The sequence below is a fragment of the Pan troglodytes genome, chromosome 6 (assembly GCF_028858775.2).
Source record: "Pan troglodytes isolate AG18354 chromosome 6, NHGRI_mPanTro3-v2.0_pri, whole genome shotgun sequence".
Classification (NCBI taxonomy): domain Eukaryota; kingdom Metazoa; phylum Chordata; class Mammalia; order Primates; family Hominidae; genus Pan; species Pan troglodytes.
Window position 1 is genome coordinate 42,776,569 of NC_072404.2, and position 21,092 is coordinate 42,797,660.

The 21,092-nt window shown below is 41.5% G+C and overlaps 1 protein-coding gene across 20 annotated transcripts in view; it reads right to left on the reverse strand.

Annotated features, from left to right (window-relative positions):
• The window catches only part of ELMO1 (engulfment and cell motility 1), a 589,252-nt gene that overhangs the window by 130,737 nt on the left and 437,423 nt on the right, over positions 1–21,092 (reverse strand). The window contains exon 1 of one of the 20 annotated variants that reach the window (XM_016957277.4): positions 1,409–1,633. The exons of the other annotated variants lie outside the window; for them this stretch is intronic. The gene's annotated coding sequence lies outside the window, so the exon portion shown is untranslated. Of the gene's footprint in view, positions 1–1,408; positions 1,634–21,092 lie in introns of those variants that run through there. 20 annotated transcript variants of the gene reach the window in all.

Consider the following 21,092-nt stretch of genomic DNA (forward strand, 5'->3'; position numbering starts at 1 on the left):
AGCTCTTCTGTTTCTTTAACCATTCATCACAGGTCCCATTTAGGATAAAGTAAATTCTATTCTACAGCCACGTGAAGACCCACAGCATTCTCCTGTGCAAAAGGACATTTTTTAAAAAGGACAACCCAATAAGATTTCTCGTTTGACTATTTCATTTCTTCATAAACCAGATGCTTCATTCTCTTTTCCTCTCTCCATTATTTGAAGTCAAGTGGACTGTAAATAGAAGACATCAAGTGTGCTATGACACTTTCAGGCACATAAGACAGGAAATCACATTTTAAAAAAAGTAACATGATGAATCCTCAAAATCAGGAGACAATCAGGGGAAAAGATCTTAGGCAGAGATAGAAGCCCCAACTTCAGCCCCCACTCTCTGCACCCAAGCCAATGGCATTACCTTTCCTCTCCCCGTTCAGAATGATTATAACTCGTCTGGAATCCTGCTCGGTGCTTGGGTTGCATCTTGCCACATACATTTTTAAGTTTGCAGCTAGAAGGGTCCCTACAGGCAAAGAGTTTCTCGTTCCCCACGCTGCCCCTCCATTGCCTGTTTATAGTACTGCTTTCTTGTTCTTCCTGTTTCTACCCAACGAAATTGAAAATTTCATCACCAGTGTCAGAAAATTAAACCCCAGGGAGCAGAGCAATAGCTCAGAGCATCCCTTTCCTGGCAGAGAGCCAATCCTTGAATATAACTTTGCAAACCCTCTCTGGTTTTTCAGGGGTTTGAAAGGATGCAAAATAGAGTCATTTTGAAGCATGCTTTTTGACTGCTAAAATCTTTCCAATTGCACTTCACTTTATCTTTGCAATTAATTAAAAAACATATTTCAATTTGGAGACAGGTTTCATAAAAGGAAAGGACATGACCTAGCTCAGTTACCCATTTTCCAAGCAGAGAACAGTGGCACACGGAGAAGAGATGCTTCATTCCGTGGCTGGGGGTCTGAAGAAGTGTTTGACAGACCATTGTAATAACATCTCTCTTCACAATGCAAACACCAGCAACACAATCAAGCGGCTCCGGGCTCCGTGCCTGCACCTTTTTCTCTCTTCCTAGCAATACACAGGGTTGACTCTTATTATTAATGTAGCTTTAAAAGCATTTTCTCTTGAAATGCATCAACACCCAGGGAAATAAAGCAGAACTCTGCTCCTTACACTAATCCTAACAAGACAACCAATGTCCAAGTATAATGTACAGTCAGCTACAAATCGCATCAGACCCAAGCAAAGCATGCAGTCTTTTGAATTCAGAGTCTCCTACATCATGGGAACCCTTGAATGCCCGCTCCTCCATGTGCTTATTCTAATTCAGTTTTCTCGGCAGACAATAGGACAAAGCTACATTTAGCTCAGGCTGATAATACCGGTGGACAGATGTGTGAGACGGAGGTTTACTCACCAAGCTCCCGTAAGTCCATCTTTCCCAACCACAAATACTGATTCTAAGCTGCTGCCACCACAAAGCGACTTAGAGTCGTCCCCCTGAAGAACAATGTGCTGGAATACCACCAGATGGTTCCTGAGTAAGCTTGTTCATGAAACAGGTTTCCAGTTGAGCCATGTGAACAGAGACCCGCCGCACACCTTTGAATGGTATACACTCCAAGTCCAGAAGAATAAGCATGTAGCTTTGCTTATGTTTATGGAGCTGGAGCCCAGGGATGCTCCGATTGGCAGGAGTCGAGGAAAGATCAGCCAATCAAAGGGCGCCTCCATTTCAGGGAAACTCCTGCTCATTTATTTAGCATCTTCAGAGATCATCGGCTTTTCCAGGAAGAGCTTTTCTCTTAGAGTATCACAAGAGGAAAATAATAACTTCGTTTCTATTTTAGTGTCCTATGCTCTTTTGTCAATAAACACATAGCTCCCCTTCTTGGGACTTCTCAATATATTCCCCACTTTTTCTTATAAAGAACTAAAAAACAAATAAGGACAAGAAGAAAAAGAAAAAGCTGGTGATGGGCTGGAGATAGTTCATATTCATCAGCCTCCACCTTGTTGGGAGAAGGGGGGGAGTGCCTGGGCTCAATAATTACTGATTCTGTTGCCATAGAAACAGACTGGCTGCAGCGAGTTGGATTCGTGTAGAACATCTGCTGCCAGACCCATAATCAACTGCAATCTCATCTCTTCCCCTCTCTCTACTTTTATTTGATTGTGAGTTTGCTTTCTCCTACTTTCTCTTCACACACAGTTTTTGTCCAGAAATGTCATAGAACCACCTCGCAATACCTTGCCATGTACACACAAGGCATGCACACCAGGGGTGCTCACATACCCAGGAATGCAAGCATTCGAGAGCATCCCAGCAGGGGTCCCACTGGGAGGATTTATACTCTAATTCCTACCCAGGATGTAAACAAACATAAACAGCCTCTACCCCTAATTAAAATTACTGCAACTTTTAACCTAGAGAATTAGAGGGGTATCTTTAAAAATATTTGTTGCCTAACAGCCCTGAGAGCTCCGCAAATAAAAGTTAAAGTTTGCAATGGTATTCCTCAGAGGGCACTGCGGTGGTTCCTAGCAAACCTTTGGAATGAAGCGATTACACTGGCGGCTTGTGGAAGATTTTGTAAGTACGGAGTGTTCAGGCCCAGCTCTTTTCTGCATTAGCACCTCATCAAGGCGCCCTGAACACTAGGGATCTCCCTGGATTTCCTCAGCCCATTTTCATCCCCTCAGACTCCTCCTCTGCTTGCTCCAAATTCCCCGGGTTGCATGACTAGAATTAATGTCACCAACTCTGAATGTGCTGCCATCTCTCTCCTTAGCAGCAGGGGTCGCCACTGAGCAGTGAATGGCTGCACATCCTGGTCAGACTCGAGGGGGCTCATAAGGTGGCAATCTCACTCAGGGGTCTGTGGAAGCCCTCAGTTCCACAGAGATTGATGGAAAATGGTAAGTGTCACAGAAGGCACCGATTTGGGCTTATGTTAGAGAGAAAAGAATTACTCTCTGCCCTATCATCATCTGCCTTGGCATCATAACAACCTCAAGGAGAACCTTCTCTTCCTTAAAGGTCTCTGCAAGCCTGGGACCCTCAGCCCGTAATGACCCAGATGAGGCTTCTGAGGAGGCTGGGACCTGCTCTTTGTGTGTTTCTGATTCTTGAAGCCAAGCTGAACTATCCATCTACAACACATCCACTGTCTAAACAGCAACAGTCGCCCTCAGCCTCCTTTCTTCCTAAATGAAGCTCAGTATAAACCCCATATCCATCCAACTCCAAATGCTCAGCTATAGCCCACTGGTGTTTTGTTTTGTTTTGACAGTCTTGCTGGAGTGCAATGGTGTGATCTCGGCTCACTGCAACCTCTTCCTCCCAGGTTCGAGCGATTCTCCTGCCTCAGCCTCCTGAGTAGCTGAGATTACAGGCATGTGCCATCATGCCTGGCTAATTTTTGTATATTTATTAAAGATGGGGTTTCACCATGTTGGACAGGCTGGTCTCGAACTCCTGACCTCAGGTGATCCATCCACCTTGGCCTCCCAAAGTGCTGGGATTACAGGCGGGAGCCACGACGCCTGGCCGCCCATTGGTCTTGATGTTGGATTTGTACCTTCAAGAATATGAATCCTGGTTTTCCATTTTGTCTCTTTATGCCACTAAGTGTAGGAAGAAAGTCTCACCCAGGTACAGCACCCAATGCCAACACTGTCAATCTTTCTCAGCTCTGCCCAGACAACATTCACCCTCAGGGTGGTGGATGGCTCAGGTTTTCTCTACCATCTTTCTGGAACATCTCCTCTAAACTGTCCTGCCTAGTCTCCTCTGCCATGGGGACACCCACCCTTTGCCTTCCCATCCTCTTGAAGGCTGTCCAAATCCTCAGTTTATGCCAAAACCATCATTCCATCGAAGTCTTCCTCAATCAAAATTTAGTAATTTTCTCAACAAATATTTAGCAAGTATCTATGCCAGGCACTTGTGCTAGTGATACAACAAACTGACAAGGTTTCTGCCTTACAACCTGCAGACTCTAATAGAGGAGGCAAAAATATTAAGCATAACTGTGATATGGAGTATAAAAACAGAGCTATGAACTCTGTGTTCTCTTAGCACAAATAATCACTTAGTGAGATCAGGAAAAGCATTTCAGAGAAAGTGACATCAAGCCATGATCTAAAGGAAGAGTAAAAGTTAATAAATTGAGAGTGAGGGGAAGAGTGACCCAAACAAAACACATGTGTGCTAGGAGGCAACATGGCATCTTTGAAAATCTGAAAGAAGCCAAATGTGAATGGATCACAGTGAGAATGACTGGGAGGATGGTGTAAGACCAGACCAGCAGATGCTTAGAGACCAAGTTAAGGAGTCTGGTTCTTATCCTACAAGCAATGACAACGCATTGCAGTGCTCCAATTAAATGACTCCTTGTCCATCCTAACACACCAACATAACCCAAGATATATATTCCTCAGCTGATAGGAATGACAGATTAACAGAATACAAACCTGATTGAAACAATCTATTTCAAGACATCCGTGATTTGTTGGGTTGATCTAGCTAACATTTATTGAGCAATTAATAATCCAGGAATTAATCCAGCAATTAAGAATTAATTCAGCAATTAATAATTCAGGAATTAACCTAGCAGTTCATAATCCAGTGCATTCTAACCACTTTGTCTAGATTAACCAATTTAATTCTCCCAAAAGCCCTGTGAGATGTTATTACACTATTTATACAAATGAGGAAATTGAGGCATAAGGAGGTTAAGCAACTTGACTGAAATAACAACAACAACAAAAAAGTAGCAGAGCCAGGATTTGAATCAAGGGATTCAAGCTCTAGATTCTTTAAGTGTGATCCACAAGGATCACTTACATTAGAAATTCTCATTAAATGCAGATTCCTGGGGTCCAAGTGCATCTCTCCCCAATCAGAATTTCAGGGGGCAGAGTCACGAATATTTTCCCAAGCACTCCAGGAATTCTTACGCATACCACAGTTTAGGAACCACTGCTAAGAGATGTTTTTGTAAAGGAGGAGAAGACTACCTCAAAATTAATCTTCCACATATAAAATGGAAAAAGGCAGTTTTTGGAGAATGGGACAGAGGGTCTCACTATTTCAAGCCATTACAAAAGACCATCTATATGAGAGTAAGATCATCTTTCTTTTGAATGACTGCAAATCCTGGTTGTATCATATAATCCAAAGTTAAAGTGGAGGGTGGGTAGACAGCACAGTCTGGTGCTTGGTAGTTATCCTACTAAGGAGGTATATGAAGAGAGAGCATGCAAGTTCACAAAGAACACATTCACTAGGTAATACAGATGTTATTAGAACCATCAGCAATAAGGTAGGAAGACTATGTATTATTATTGTTGACACTATGTGAAACGTCATCAGTTTTTTAAGGTAATTTTTATCCTGAAAAACTCATTTTTAAGACAAAATTGCAAGGTAAACAGATAATTTTATTTTAGCCTTCAATCCTTCTCCCCTTCATCTATTTGAAAGCTAGCAAATAAGCTCTTTCGTCCACCTAGCTAGTCATGGTTTTAGTTCTAGAAAATAAGCGACTTCATCGATATTTTCAGAGGGTCCGCTTCAAGAAAAAAATAGCTATAGCATCTTCGAGGAAACTTCCAAAGAATTTTTCCATGGGATCTTGTCCAGTGGTTTTGTTATGGAGATCCCAGACTGGGTGCTCTATTTAGTTAACCTGGACTTTCTGGCGACTTTTTCGCCTTCTAGACTGTGATGAAAAAAGTACATACAAGCTTACAGAGCTGCTGGTGAGCCTCAAAAAGAGGGAAACCTAGATTTTGTCAGCATCATATTTGGATGACTGCTTGTCAAGTTCCCAAGAACTGGCATGAAGTTGTTCTGCATACACCTAATGGACTTGTACTCCACAGGCTCCACATGGATGATAGGTAGCCTATCATCCAGCTTCTGAACACATTCAGATTTACTATGTGCTGTCCACAAAAGGAGAAGGGAATCACAGTATCAAATACTCAGAAAATTCAGAGGGTGGGGTGGGAATCACTGCTGGGCATCTGAATAAAGGTCATAAGAAATCCCTTTCTATTTCGCTCACACGTTACAACCTGTAGTCTTTGTTCTGCTTGGAGCAGGCACTGTCAGTACCATTTATCCCATATTGTCTTGGGGCAGATTCAATCTCATGAAATTTTATTCCTTTCCATAAGCATGATTTATTAAATGTATTATTACTAAATCTGATGTAATTCTTATACATTTGTAATACTTTTTAAATAAATCCACAAATAAAAAAAGAATGTTAGGTGGTATACATGTATTTTTGAATAAAAAATATGGTGACTATTATAGAATAATTTCTAAACTGGCTGTCCAAATTCTCCTTAGTTCACCTATAGGTCTTAACTGAAATGAGCACCATTTATATTGAGCCTTTAAAAGGCAGATGAAGGGATTCCATTTACCGGGCACTAAGAGAGGTGGCACTTATACCCATTCCTTTCATTTTCCAGCTCCTGGTCCCAAACTGGATGCTTCCACTGAGTATCCATTTCATTAGGATTCATGTTCTTTGCTGGCAATGAAGGTGATGGTAATGGTCTCTACAGTTTATGACATGGCTATGCTGCAACCAGTTTTGTTTGATTAATTCATTCTTATGAGGGAGGTCATCAGGGTACTTAGCCTCATGAAAATTCCAAACAGTTAGGGTGTATATGCAGTAGGCTCTTCTCCACCTACATCTCAGCCCTCTTATGGAATGCCCTCATACACACACGTGCACATGCATGAGCCCACACACATAAAACACACTGATATCGTTTCCATAACAGCAACAGGCCCAGTGCAGACTGAATCAGACCATATCTCCCAAGGATGTGAGATCAGAAGTGGGGACTCTTCCCCAATGGGTCAGAGGTGTAGCCACTACTGGCTCAGTGAAACTACTTTATTTCATTCAAGAGACTTTGGAGAGATATTTCTCTAGTATTTGGGCTGACCAGTATATAGTTATCTCTAATCATTTTACATGGTGCATTTTTAAGACCAAAACATATGCAAAACCTGAACTGCACATAGTCAGAAGACCTTTTACAGCTCTTTTTATCCTCAAAGGGAGATATCAATAATATTCCATGGAAACATTCCCATACGTAGGCACCTGCATCTCTTTTCCTCATTTTCATGGAGAGATGATCCTGAGCAGAATGTGCAAACCCTGTCATACTGTCACTTTATCTTTTGATCCCAGGATGCTGAGCTCTCTGTGATAAGCCTGGACATCTGTGGAAGCTTAGGAGAGTAACAAAAAATGCAGATGCAGTGCTTACCATGGGCCTATGCTATAAAAGGCCCCATTTCCAAATGGAGAAACGAAGGCTCAAGACATTCAGATAACATGTCTCCAGTTGCCATCTAGTAAAGTGGGACACTCAGGATTCAAACTCAGGTGTCCATCTGTGGAGCACCCTGAGCAGCACACCCCATTGTGGCCTCACAGCTCCCCAGGCAAGCAGCTGGAGCAGGTGGGATTATTCCCAAGCATCCTAAGGCTGAGTTATAAAATATGAGTCATTAATATGAATTTTATTTCCCTGGGCTTTGCTATTTTTTATTACCCACAAAATGCCTAACATGTAAGTGATACCTACGAACAGTAAGAAATAACACCAGGATCCACAAAATGCATACCCATCTATAAACAGATCCCCAACCCATGCATTTCTTCCTGCCTCTTCCAGAGCACCAGGCTTGGAGAGGTGACCATGATTTGCATTCACAGGACTGGAGAGTCAAGGTCTGGAAGGTCTTGGGGCATCACAGACCTAATAAGTGAATGGGCTGACCCAGAAGAGCATGGGCCTGAAGAACAAGGGCCAACATGATGCATCTCTGATCATGCTGAAAGCCTTCAAAGGGATAGTTGGTGAAATTCTGTGTTTATCACTTGCCAATTTGAATTTTCCAAATATACCATGGAAATGAATTCCAGAATTGCAGGCTGATGAAAAATCAAGCCAGAAGGAAAAATGAAAATGCCAAAATTCTCAGCTCAGTCTTGCCAAGCACATCCACTGGCAATATGGTGACAAAAAGCGACTGGGCCAATGGTAGGATATCCTTTAGATGGTGCAAAATGAGAAACAGCTTCTTCGCCATAGGAAAAGGAAAGCTTCATCACATCCTCCTTGGTTTTCAGATCTAATGAATAAGTAAACCTCTTCCAATTCCAAAACACACCCATTTCACATGCAAATAATTCTACCTTTTGAGAAAAAAACTAGTTTCTGATATTCTCATTAGAGGACAAATTTCATTGCAGTGTGCAGAGATTAAACCCATGGCTCACCATGTTTTTTCAAATGGTTAGACATTTCATGCCCTTACTTTTTCTGCTTTTTCTTCTCACACATTCACAGGTATTTTATCAAATGAAAAGGCTCACAGATAACCTATGCATTCCGGTCTCCTGTGACAACAGGGATTACACTACAACAGAAAAGAGTGCATCAGGGATGCGGGGAAGAATATAGGGTCTGATGAGCAAGACAGAAACCAACAAGGTCAAGAACACAAGCAGACTCAGCTTACCCTGGCAAGCAAGGAAGAAGAAGAAGAAACTAGAGATGAAGGCAGTCAATTCCAGGGAGGTCATGTTCTGAAGGGGGTGGACAAAGCAGAGAAGCTTAAAGGGGGATCCAAGAGGTCTGTACAGAGCCAGATATGGAACCACAGGGGGAGGGTACCCATAGGCCCAACGAGTCACCATATGAAATTCTAGGGTGAGTCCTGTTTAAACCCAGTTGTTTTAACTTTGGATCTTGGTAGTAAGTTGGCTTTATCAGAAACCAGTCACACGATGAATATCAGCAACAACACATAACCTCTCTAAACAAACCAACTAAGTGTGTGCCTAGTCTTAGTGAACCAGCACTGCCATCACAAAAACAGGATTGCTGTTCTTAAACCCATCTTTCAATAGCAACAGCATGTAAGAGCCAGATCGCTTCAAACTGTTCTCTATCTATGAATACTTCCAATCAAAGGAAGCTTTGAAATGTGAACCATGACCCCTAAGCAAATGATATTTGACAGGTTATTCTCAATCTTCATCAAGAATAAGCTCTATAACCTAATTTGTGGAGAAATTAAATTTAGAAAAAAATATAATTTTATTTTATTGTCCAGTACTTGCCTGCAACTTGAAGCTACTAATTGCAGAAAAGAGTTAATTTGATATTAAAAATAAAAATTGGCCCTGAAGGGCAATAACCAATCCATGTATATACAATGCAAAAATGTATCCCTACCCCCACCAAGTCATCTCAAGCTAAATTTAGAACATGGTTTCCAAAATGCATTGCCTACAATTCTCTCCACACAATGAAAAGCATGAGAACGATGAAGCAAATCTTTGAAACAATCACATACATTGAACCTTGAATAAGTGCTCTTGCTTATGTTTTGTGAGAGTCTATTGTGTTGGACCTCTCAGCTATTCTGAACATACACTGAGAAAACATATTTCACACACAAAAAAAATCCCAGTGGGAAGTGAGGAGTTGGTGCATTTATTCAAGTAATATTTAGGAAGTGCCTGAGATAATGCAATTTAACATGTTGCCCTGTGTTTCCTTCAAGTCTTGGGAACCCAAGAATACAGCCTTAATGTCTTGAAAATAATAAAGTTCCATTTATTACATTTTCTGTTCATGAATTTCATTATATTTAATATCTTTTCCAAGCAGACTCTATTCTGCTCACCTGGAGAGCTTCTATTCATATGATGCTCTCTTAAATAAAGTTCTTCCTCTATGTAATTTTTCCTTTGCATTCTTTCCATACAATATATGTGCTATGGCTATTGCACACTTAGCTCTTTTCACAGCTCTCGCCAATACTGGGAACCCTCTAGGGCTGGATTTACTAATACAACACCAGGAATACCATCTCTAGATGTATCTGTTAACTTAGCCAAGAAGACAAAATCCTACTGCAAACCTTAAACTTAAAGAGGTTATACAAGCCTTCTTCTGAGTACTTCTGTCATTCTATCCAGCATCGTAGGTACAGCCATGGGGCTGAGGATATCTGAAAACATCTCAATGACTCATCCCCTGTTGTCTCCCATTCCTTCCTCCTCCCACTCCTGCAATCTCAGTCTGAGAGGGACTAGGGTGCTCTGAGAAGCACTCCTGAACACTACCCCTTTCAGAAATCCATTTTACAAGCAATCTAGGTGCTGGGTCCAGCTCTGTCTGCAATGTGGCTTACTTTCTTAAGTGTATCACATCTGCTTAGAACTTCCTTCCAGTTAATGAGTCTTTCTTGAATCAAGCCTGAAGGGCTTTAGATCTCAGTACCAATCAACTTCAGGCTAAGATGCTGGGCACTAGCTGGGCTGGCAAAGCTGGCCCAAACCCAGGCTCTATTTCAAGGAAGAATAAACAAACTTAGCCTGAATTTATAACATGGAATGTCAAGATAAAGAAATTCCTCCTAGACTGACACCACTGCTCAGACCACACCTGGAGCTTGGTGCCAGTTCCACACCCACAAAATTTAAAGTGTTTCTTTAAAAAAATGATTGTAAGATAATACATGTTAGGTAGCAAAGATGGGGAACATTAAAGACATAGTAAAAAAGAAAAATATAATTAATCACACTATGCAGAAGAAACCATTTTTCTTTCAAACCCACAACCCAACATCATAGAAGCCATTGTTAAAATCATTCAACCTGGCTGGGTGCCGTGGCTCACGCTTGCAATCCCAGCACTTTGGGAGACCGCAGTGAGCAGATCATGAGGTCAGGAGATCAAGACCATCCTGGCCAACATTGTGAAACCCTGTTTCTACTAGCAGTACAAAAATTAGCTGGGCATGGTGGTGCACACCTTTAGTCCCAGCTACTTGGGAGGCTGAGGCAGGAGAATCGCTTGAACCCAGGATGTGGAGGTTGCAGTGAGCCAAGATCACGCCACTGCACTCTACCCTGGTGACAGAGTGAGACTCTGTCTCAAAAAAAAAAAAAAAAAATCATTCAATCCTTTTTAGTTTGTAGTTTTATTTAGTTGAGATATAATTTTGCAGGCTGCTCTACTCACATTTAATATAGTACAAAACGTGTTTCTGATATTTAGATACTATTCATGAATATCATTCTGAATGAGTAAAAAAAATTTTAACAGATAAATAAATGTATCCATAAATTAATTTATCAATCCCCACTGTTGAATAGTTGGGCTATTTTCAATTTCTCACTCATAAGTAACAATGAAATGAACATCTATATGCACATCTTTGTATCCCCCCCTTGAATGACTATGATTCTAAATAGCTGTATTATACAAATGAGATAATCTACAAATGAGATAATCAATGTTGGTGAATTTCCAACATTGAGCCAAAGGATGATGAGCCAAAGGAACCTTGTCTCCTCCCCATGCAGAGGGGTGTAATTGACCTCACAAACAGCTGGAAGCCAGGGCTCTCCAGACTCAGCCCAGCGTGGTTTGGGAAGGGAAGTCTTTGCCATCATCTCAGCCCTGTCTGTGTGGGAGCACATTCCAGCATGAAAAATCAATTGGCTTTTGTCAGACAATAAATATCACCAAAAGAAAATCCAAAGACGTTTTTAAGACAGAAAAAAATATTCCCTTTCCTTTTCTTTTGGAAATAGCTTAATTTTTTTCATCTTGGTCTTAAAAGAAATCGCCACTAGAAGAATCACTCTTTTTCCTGTCATAGCCACACAATGCCCTTCAATGCCAAACTGAGTCCATAAGACTGTTTGTTCTGTAGATTGCAAAGTTTGTCCTAGAGTGTGCTCTTTCCTTTTAAGACCTTATCAGCTGATTTAAAAACAAACATTATTAGCTATTTTTTTCAACAATAGGATAAAAATTCAATTTAAGTAACATTTGTCAAGCTCATATATATTTCTTTCTTTTTGGTAGGCACTCTGGGGTAGAAAGGTGAGTGAGAATCAGTCCTGGTTCTTAGGGGTAGAGTCAAGAAACAGAGAGAGTAGATATGATTTTCAAGCCTTTGGAATTCTGCAGCATTGCCTCAAGGTAGCCATGAGGTGGGACAGAGAATGAATGGGAACCCATTTAAATCAAAGATAATTGGCTAAAATAAGTTTCCGAACTTAGCATATAGCTGAGTAAGTTAAGTGCTACAAGAGAGGGGAAGAAAAGTGAACATAAGAGGGAAAATTCCTCCTGTCCCCATGGAGGGACTTTGCAGGGCCCATGAGTTGGGCCTTGAAGGACAGGCAGATTTTTCACCGGAAAGAGTGAAGGTTCCTCCTTGCTGAGGGAACACAATCAGGGACAGATACTGGGAAGTGCAAGGCATGATGGGCACTCAGTATGACTAACGATAGGTTAGTAGGAGGTGTGCTGCTAGACATAACAGGCATGTTGTTTGGAAGAGTGGTTTAGGACAGAATGTGGAGTTTTTCTATCCTGCTGGAAGAAGAGAGAGCCAAAGGTTTTTGAAGACAGATGTCTCATGAGAAGAGCTGTGTCCTAGAAAGGTGTTTCTGGCAGCTAGGGGAAAGAGAACTTAGGCTTGGGTCAAGTCCAGATTTAGGAAGACCAATTAAAAAACAAACACATCGTCTACACAAGAGATGATGGTGGCAGGAAGGCAGGATACAGAACAAACCGAGTCCATAAGTGAAAGGCACAGGGTGGCTAAGCTATGACAGGAGAAAGTGATTCTTGAGAGGAATGATTTCTTTTAAGACCAGAAAAAAAATTTAAGCTATTTCCAGGAGAGAAGGAAAATGATTTTGTTTTTTTCTGTCTTAACAACACCTTTAGATTTTCTTTTGGTGGTATTTACGGCCTGACAAAAGCCAATTGATTTTTCATGCTGGCATGTGTTCCTGCACAGAGACCGGGGCTGAGATAATGGTGCAGGAAAGTGGAGTCACAGCATTAAAAGGCAGGTGGCCCTTCTCATAGAGTGGTGAATCAGTAGGACTTGGGGACCTACTAGAGAGAAAAGGTAGGGAAGCCAGAGATCTCTCCTGGATTTCAAGTCCAAGATATGGGGTGATTGTGATGTCACCCCTGGAGTTAGAGCCCACAGAAGCAGCAGCGGGAACGGAGCCATGAGAATGGAGAGTTTAGCTTTGGACATCCCGAGTTTGAGGAGTCTGCAGACCATCCACAGGGGTGGAGCTCAGAAGACGATGAGGGTGGAATTCTGTCTGCGATGAGGGTGGAATTCTGTCTGCCTCAGGTGCTGGTTGAAGGTGGGGAGGAGGCGGTGGTAGGAGAGGAAAAGAGGAGGGCCTCAGGGAATGCCTGTGCTAGAGGGGTCAGTGCCATGGGAATGAGGAATGGAGAGGATCCCAGGAAGCACAGGAGGAAACACAAGTCAATGCCTCAGAGCCAGGGAACAGGATGAACAAGAACAATCAGAAGGTGACCTTGAGCTAAATGAAGCAATTGCAGCAGGTGGGTGTGGGTGAACATCAGACCACTTCGAGGTGAGGAGGTGGGAAAGTGGAGATGTCATTCTCTCCTGGAAAATTTGGCAGTGCAGAGACGGACAGAGATTGGATAAGAACTTGAAAGAGGAACAGGGTTGGAAAATATTGTTTAAGGAAAGGAATGATTTTGGTATATTTTTAGGCTGAAGAGAAGAGATGGGGGTGGGGGAGGATGCGAATAGCATGAAGGTGTAAGGGATAAAAGATGTATTTTTATAAATTTTTTGATGTCTCTCTTCTTCATCAGAGCAGGGATTCATAACAATGTGACTTCTTTCCAGTCTTAAATTTAGAACAACTCAACGACTCCTCTCAATTCCCACTTGCCTCTTAGAAATTATGTCTTTTGTGGCTACAGAGGTTTTCAAGTATTCAAAATATATATTAATGCACTTTGGAGTCATATTTCTTCTCTTGAGCTCAGTTATATTTTTAGTTATCCTTTAATTTTTTTCTAAAAATATTGCTAGTAACTGGAACAATAATAGTTATTTTATTTCTTCCACGTATATTCAATGTGCCATTTGTACATATATCTTAGGTGCATTGTATACATATATAAATATATATATGTCTGTATCTATATCTGTATATCTATATCTATCTTGCATGTATGTTCATTTCCAAAGTCACAGTAAAAAAAATTTTTAAGGAGAGAGTGGTCCACAGGGTCAAGGGCTACAAAGGTGGCAAACAAGATTGAGATTTAAAACTGTCCATCGGAGGTCATTCTTTGTCAAAACCAGTGACTTTTGTGGCTAAAGAGGTTTTCAAGGACTGACACTATATTTTAGTGCTTTTTAGAGTCCTATTTCTCTTCTTTTGCTCAGTTATATTCTCGGTGTGGGCAGAAGGCAGGCTGCAGTGGATTAATACATGAAAAGGCGAGCTGGGAAACTGAGGCAATGACTTCAGAAACCGAGCTGCAGGGGCACAGGTGAATAGGGGGTTGAGAAAATCATTTATTTATTATTAAAAATATGGGAGATTTGTGTGTGTTTATATTCTGGTGAGAAGACAGCATGTGAGAGGAAGAGACTAATGATGCAAAGATTAGAAATGATAACGGACAGAGCCCCAGAGCAGGTGAGAGGGGATGAAATTCAAAGCACAGAAGGAGGCCATCCCCGGGGCCACAGCATTGTCTAGGAGGGAGGGTGGTGAGTGCAGGATAGGAGAAAAGCCCCGGGTCATGCAGGAGGTCACAGGCAGAGCTGGACTAGAATCCATGCCTCTCCATGCCTCATCTGGAGCGCCATGTGTGCTGTGTGATCTTCGTGTCATTTCCCTCATGGGAATGGCCCCAAATGCTTTTCATTGATTAAGATGAGCAGAACAGAACTACAAATTCTGCAATTCAGAAATGGTCCAATATTGGCCATTTCATGTGGTTCCACCTAATCTTGGTTCATTTCATCCTCAAAACAACTCCATGACGATCAGTCTCTAGACGAAGAGACCGGGATACAGGGCAGGGCAATTAACCTGCTCAAGCTCACCTAGCAAGGAAACGAAGGAGCTAGGGTGTGAATCCCACTCCTTGGGTCCAGGGCCAATGCTCCTGACTTAGACTTTACTACAACTTATTGTGGTGAGTTAAATGATCACAGAATAAAAGAACATGAAAGAGAAATAGGTACTGTGAATAACAGAAGAAGACTGTGTCAGAAACCAACAGTAAATGCTTATGGGTAAATACAACTGATTCCATGAATGTACAACAATTTTTGGTTGAGCCATTTGAAATTGCTGTATTTGTCAGACAAAAACAGTCCAATACTGGCAGTTGCATATGGCTCCATGTCATCTTTGTGTGTGTGTGTGTGTCTGAATCTGCAAATCTCTCTCTTGATTTCTCAGCCATGCAGGGGAGCAAAGGCTGAGGCTGCATCTGTGGCAGCTTCAGGTATCCATTATCAGCCTAAAAGCTTTTATAACTTGAAAATTTAATGAATAAAAAATTCTGGTAAACTGCATCCAAAAAACATTGATTATCTTTTACTCACAGCCTTTTTTTTCTGGTACACGCACAAGCAAATTTTTATTCATCTGATTCCCTGACCGACCAGCATCTGCTCAGCTGAGGCTTGGAAGCAAATGTCCAGGCTTGCCCAGTGCCAAAACCACAATAAAACAAGCCAAGAACCTTTTTCAAACACACGTTGGGGCAAAAGTATGTCCATTTTATATATACTTGTTGTGGCAATAAATACATTTTAATAGGAAAAGCATCTCTGTGTGATGCGTGGGTCTTTTCCTTTTCTACTTCTGCTTTAAGAACACATAGTGGCCAGGGAGCTTTCGGACAGAATCCCGTGCTCTGTGATTCACAAAATGGAAATCTGGCATTATATGCCAATGACATTTACTTCTGTGGCAGCTCAAGCGGCAAAAAGCCATATGCCATACACCTCGGATCCAGCCAAGCCACGCAAACAAATATGTGAAAGAGAAAGGAGGAGAATAGGACCAGAAGAGTTCTGGGGAGCTGATTGCCTCCAGCACTTAAAACTCTCACTGTGGCAAGAACTGGGTCTTCCCACTCTTATGACATTCTAAGGGGGATGCATTTTTTTCCCCCAATTTAAGATAACTTCGGGAGGTAAAGGTAAAATACAAAAGATAATTTTTGTGAACGGCATGATGTGTTCACACATGTAATTCAACATTCCTGCTGCAAGAGCACGTATTTCCTAGGCATGCTTGGGTAAGTACCAGTCCCCTACATGGGATGGAAGGTTGACAGTCACATTTGTCCTTTGCACTGGAAGGTCTCTCGGCAGCCATCCTGGGAAAGAATAAGCACCATTACTGATGTTATTTTTCCCACTGGCCTGGAAACAAGGCTAGTGGGAAAAACAGTGCTCCCGGAATGGCCAGGGTATGTGGGTTAAGCAGGCCTAAGAGCAATATAATAAATGAGTGAAGGTGAAAATGAAACAGAGGGATATATATATATGTGTGTGTGTGTGTGTATATATGTAAATAAACATATATACACACACACGTGTGTGTATATGTATGTGTGCATATATGTATATGTGTATACACACACACACACACACACACACACACACGTTTTTTAACAAGGAGTTCCAACCAATCGTCTTGGAAAAAGAACAATTCAGTTTCTTTTGCAAAAGTTCAATGTCTTTGAAGCTTTCTATTCACCTTATATAAAGCTACATAGGCAGAAAAATAATGACAACTGCCATTTTTATTAAGAAACAGATGGCAAAATCATTTCATAACTTCCTCAGAGTATTAGCATCTGAAGAGATTCTGATGGAGGGGTCTAGAAGTGTTTCTCAATAAGGCCTGTTGGCATTTGGGGCAAGAAAATTCTTTATTGTGTGGAATTTCAAAATACCCATGGCCTTCAGGAATTGAACAACGGTGGCCACCCCATATTAAGACGGTGTATATGAATTCAGCTTACTGGTCAGGTGGACCATTTTTAATGATCATTGAATTAAACATTTCTGGCCATTAATTAATTCAACACTCAACACAAAGTATTTGAGCAGATACTACTTAAAAGCACCTGGAGGATATTAAGACATAAAATCTAGCTCTTGCTTCCAATGATATATTGAAATATATGATTTATTTGGGAAGACAGACTTAAAAATAAACAACTGCTATAGAACTAGAAGATATTTTCCAAAAAATTTTGAATTCCATGCTGTGGGAGTAGACATACAAAATTTCATTCTGAATAAATAAAAGGGAGATGGTAACTATCTTGCTAAGGTGGCACTTGTGCAAAATCCTAAAGGATAAGTGACATTTCAACAGGTAGATGGGGGAAGATGTTTCTGGTAGAGGGAATGAGACATGAAAATGCAATTGCACGTACAAGAGCAGTTCAGGTAGAGCCTAGGGTAGGTGCAGGGTGAAGATATGGAGATAAAGCAGAAAAATTACTTTAGGTGAATTAAAGATAAATCTGAACATCTTGCTGAGGCCACAAAATTTAATGAGTCAGGCAATGAACAGCCACAGAAGTTTTAAAAGCAAGAATGATATGGTCAGATCTGTGTTGGAGGAGATTCGGAAAATGGAAAGGTTTCCAAGCTGGGAGATAAGTTGGTGTAACAGTTGCTGTCTTAGTCAGCTATTGTCATGTTAATGCTGTGTAACAAACAACTCCAACAGGTAAGAAGTTATTCTCACATTCACAGATCTACAGGTCAGCTGAGGTGGCTCTTTCAAGCTCTGTGGGCTGCTGGAAAAACTGCGCTCCATATATCTCATTTTGGGACCTACACTGAAGGAGCAGTGGCTACCAAGGTATGTAGTTCTCATGATGATGGTAAAAGTGCAAAAGCCCAGCTCAATCACTTGAGCAACAGTCAAGCTTCTGCTCGTTTCACATCCATGCACATCTTAACTGGCCCAAGCAAGTTCACTTGGCCAAGACAAAAGTCAAAGGGTGAAGGAAATTCACTTCACCCATCATGAGGTCATGGCAAGGATTTGGAAGTATGCTACTACCACGAAGCAGTGCAGAACTGTGACCAGCCATTCAATCTATCACATTGGGGTGAGAGAAGAGGAAGACAGAAACTGAGGCAATGATGAAAACGTAAAGGACCATGTGGTGATTGTACTGACTTTGGCCACTAATCAGTTTCACAAAGAGGGACTAGCCCATAAATTTCTAAGTAGAAACTTACTAGACTGCCAGCTCTACGACAGCAGGAACCATCCTGTCTTGCTCACCTCTGTACTCCCAGTGTCTACCACAAGCACTGTGTTGTAAACACAAATAAATATCTGTTGAAAGAATGAATAGCATTTGAAGAGTAAGTTGGATAGTGACCCTATTAACCAAGATGTGGAATGCTGATGTGGCTGTGCTGTATGTATGATGGTGGTGAGATAGTAACTTTGAGTACCTTCTAGATCCCAGGCATGGTACTAGATACTTAGAATACAGAAAGAGCAAGGCTCTGCTCTTAGGAAGCCAGATAGGCAACTGCAGTTAACTGACATAAGTTCTAGGGTATAGGTATTCCTAGGGACAAAGCAAGAGGGACAACTCAGAGGCATCTGAGTGAGTTGTTGCCAAAAGTGATAGCTGCAGGCTTGAGCACTTTCCTGAGGAAGGTGGTGGTCCAATTGATATCTGAGCTGATTACCTGCCTAAATGACTTCCTCCTACACAGTTGGCCTGAGCATCTATTACTTTAACTTTACCAGAATAGCAAGAAAACACATAGAAACCAGAAAATAAAGGGAAGAAGGAGGCGGGCAGAAGAAGAAATTCGGTTTGGAATTATCATCTCTCAAATTCAAGTTCTAATGTTCATTTTTCTCCCTGTAGTAATTGCCAAAAAGGGGCTGGAATGCTGGGAGTGGTAGCTCACACCTTTAATCCCGGGTACTCGGGAGACTGGGATGGGAGGATTGTGTGAGGCCAGGAGTTTGAGATGAGCATGGGCAAAATAATGAGACAACGTCTCAAATACAAGAATGAAAAGAAAAGAAAAGAGAAAAGAAGGAGGGAATCACTGCCAAATGTAGCCTTACTTTGATACCTTCTTCTGGCCTCTCAACCTCTGTCCTTGCTTTGGACCTGTCTGACTTAATGACTTGGCTCTATGCTGGTGACAGAGCAGGAGGGTCAGTGTGTGGGTTGAACAAGGAAGATCAGTGTTCAGCTCCTACTTGGAAAAATGAAGGCAGATAATCTTGACCCATAAGTCACTGTTGCTCAGATAAAAGAGCACAATTCTGAAAAATTTGCACAGACATATAACCAATGTAAATTAGAGGTTGAATATGCATATGAAGTTGAATATGCATGTTTTATGATTTAGTCATTAAATATATATTTTAACTACCAAGCACCTAGATCTGGTATTCTGCAGAAAACATTTGGAAATCTCACTTAGGATCTCCTAACTTCTTCTAGCTCTTGTTTTGGAGTCTTTGCAAATAGCTTCCGATCCCACTCTCTCACCCTGACTGCTTGGTTTATCTTGTCTAGGGCCCCTTGTTGCCCTCAATCCTCCATTCATCACAACATCTGGTACCCTCAGTTGGCAATAGGGGGCACCTATATGACAGCACCTATGTGCTCTTCTGTTCTGCCTTAGGAGACTCATCTCTTTTTGGAAATGTGTTCTCAACCTCCCATGTAACATCATTTACTTTGCAATTACAAGATAAATATTTTTTTTAAATCAATGAGGCCTTGTATTTCGTGAGAGATTCCCACCTAATGGTACCCTTCTTAGCTATCCAACTCTGGTTCCTATCTGCCCTTTAATTTAAAATGCCTAAATCTCATCATGCCTTACTTAAAATGTAGGTAATTTCCTTTTAATTGGACATATACTAATAAAATGGTTTCTGTGCTATTATCAAACCTTTCATATAATCCACAAAGGAATCTGGAATTCAGGTCATAGAAACCAGTTAACAACTGGTTTCTACACAGCCCCAATGTATAGTTAATAAAATGAAAGAAGTTTCAGAAGTTACTGAACAGAGTTATGGAAAGCAGTTAACTTAAAGTCATCATTATTCTCATGCTCAGGGATGGTCAGAAATTGAACCAACGGACTGATATATCTCACTGCTGTCCAGCAGAAGAACAAATCAATTATTTTCTCCTCCTAATTGGCAAATCTCAAGTTAGCACGTGCCACACATGCAAAGAAACATAGACACTGGCTCTAGAAAGACTTCAGAAATGAGAAGCACCTCATGCAAAATCTTGAACACAAAGGAATACCCAAGAAGTATATGTACTACTGTCAGGCTTATTCAAAATGGTAAGATTCACTCTTGGTCAAGACCATTTTCATAAATGCTCCTGTTATAGAAAATGTCCAGAAAGCAAAACATATTAAAAATGTCTTCAGCTAAAGATAGCAGTCAACCTTTAAACAGGTTTTTAAATAGTTTAACCATTTTTATGAAAATTACATTGGCCGGGCGCGGTGGCTCATGCCTATAATCCCAGCACTTTGGGAGGCTGAGACGGGTGGATCATGAGGTCAGGATAGCGAGACCATTCTGGCCAACAAGGTGAAACCCCGTCTCTACTAAAAATACAAAAATTAGCTGGGCGTGGTGGTGCATGCCTGTAATCCCAGCTACTCAGGAGACCGAGGCAGGAGAATTGCTTGAAGCAGCGAGTCGGAGGTTGCGGTGAGCCGAGATCACGCCACCGCACTCCAGCCTGGCAACAGAGCAAGGCTCTGTCTCAAAAAAAAAAAAAAAAAAAAAGAAAGAAAAAAAGAAAATTACATGAACAGGGTCAACAAAATCCAACTCTTTCTGGATGACTCAGATTCCTCGCATGCTCCTTCCTTATAAAGAGATGCTGCCAGGGCTGTAAATTCAGCGGGTAGAGGGTTGGGAGATGCAGGGTACAGTGCACAACCCCAGGACAGTCCCTGAAAATTGGTCACCCTCTGAGGTCTTCTCTATGTTCTTCATAAAAGCTGCCATGGACCCCATGCAGCTGAGACCACCACGGCAGCACACTTAGAAGTTAAGCCACTACTGGCTGGGCATGGTGGCTCACAACTGTAATCCCAGCACTTCGGGAGGCCAAGGCAGGTGAATCACCTGAGGTCAGGAGTTCAAGACCAGCCT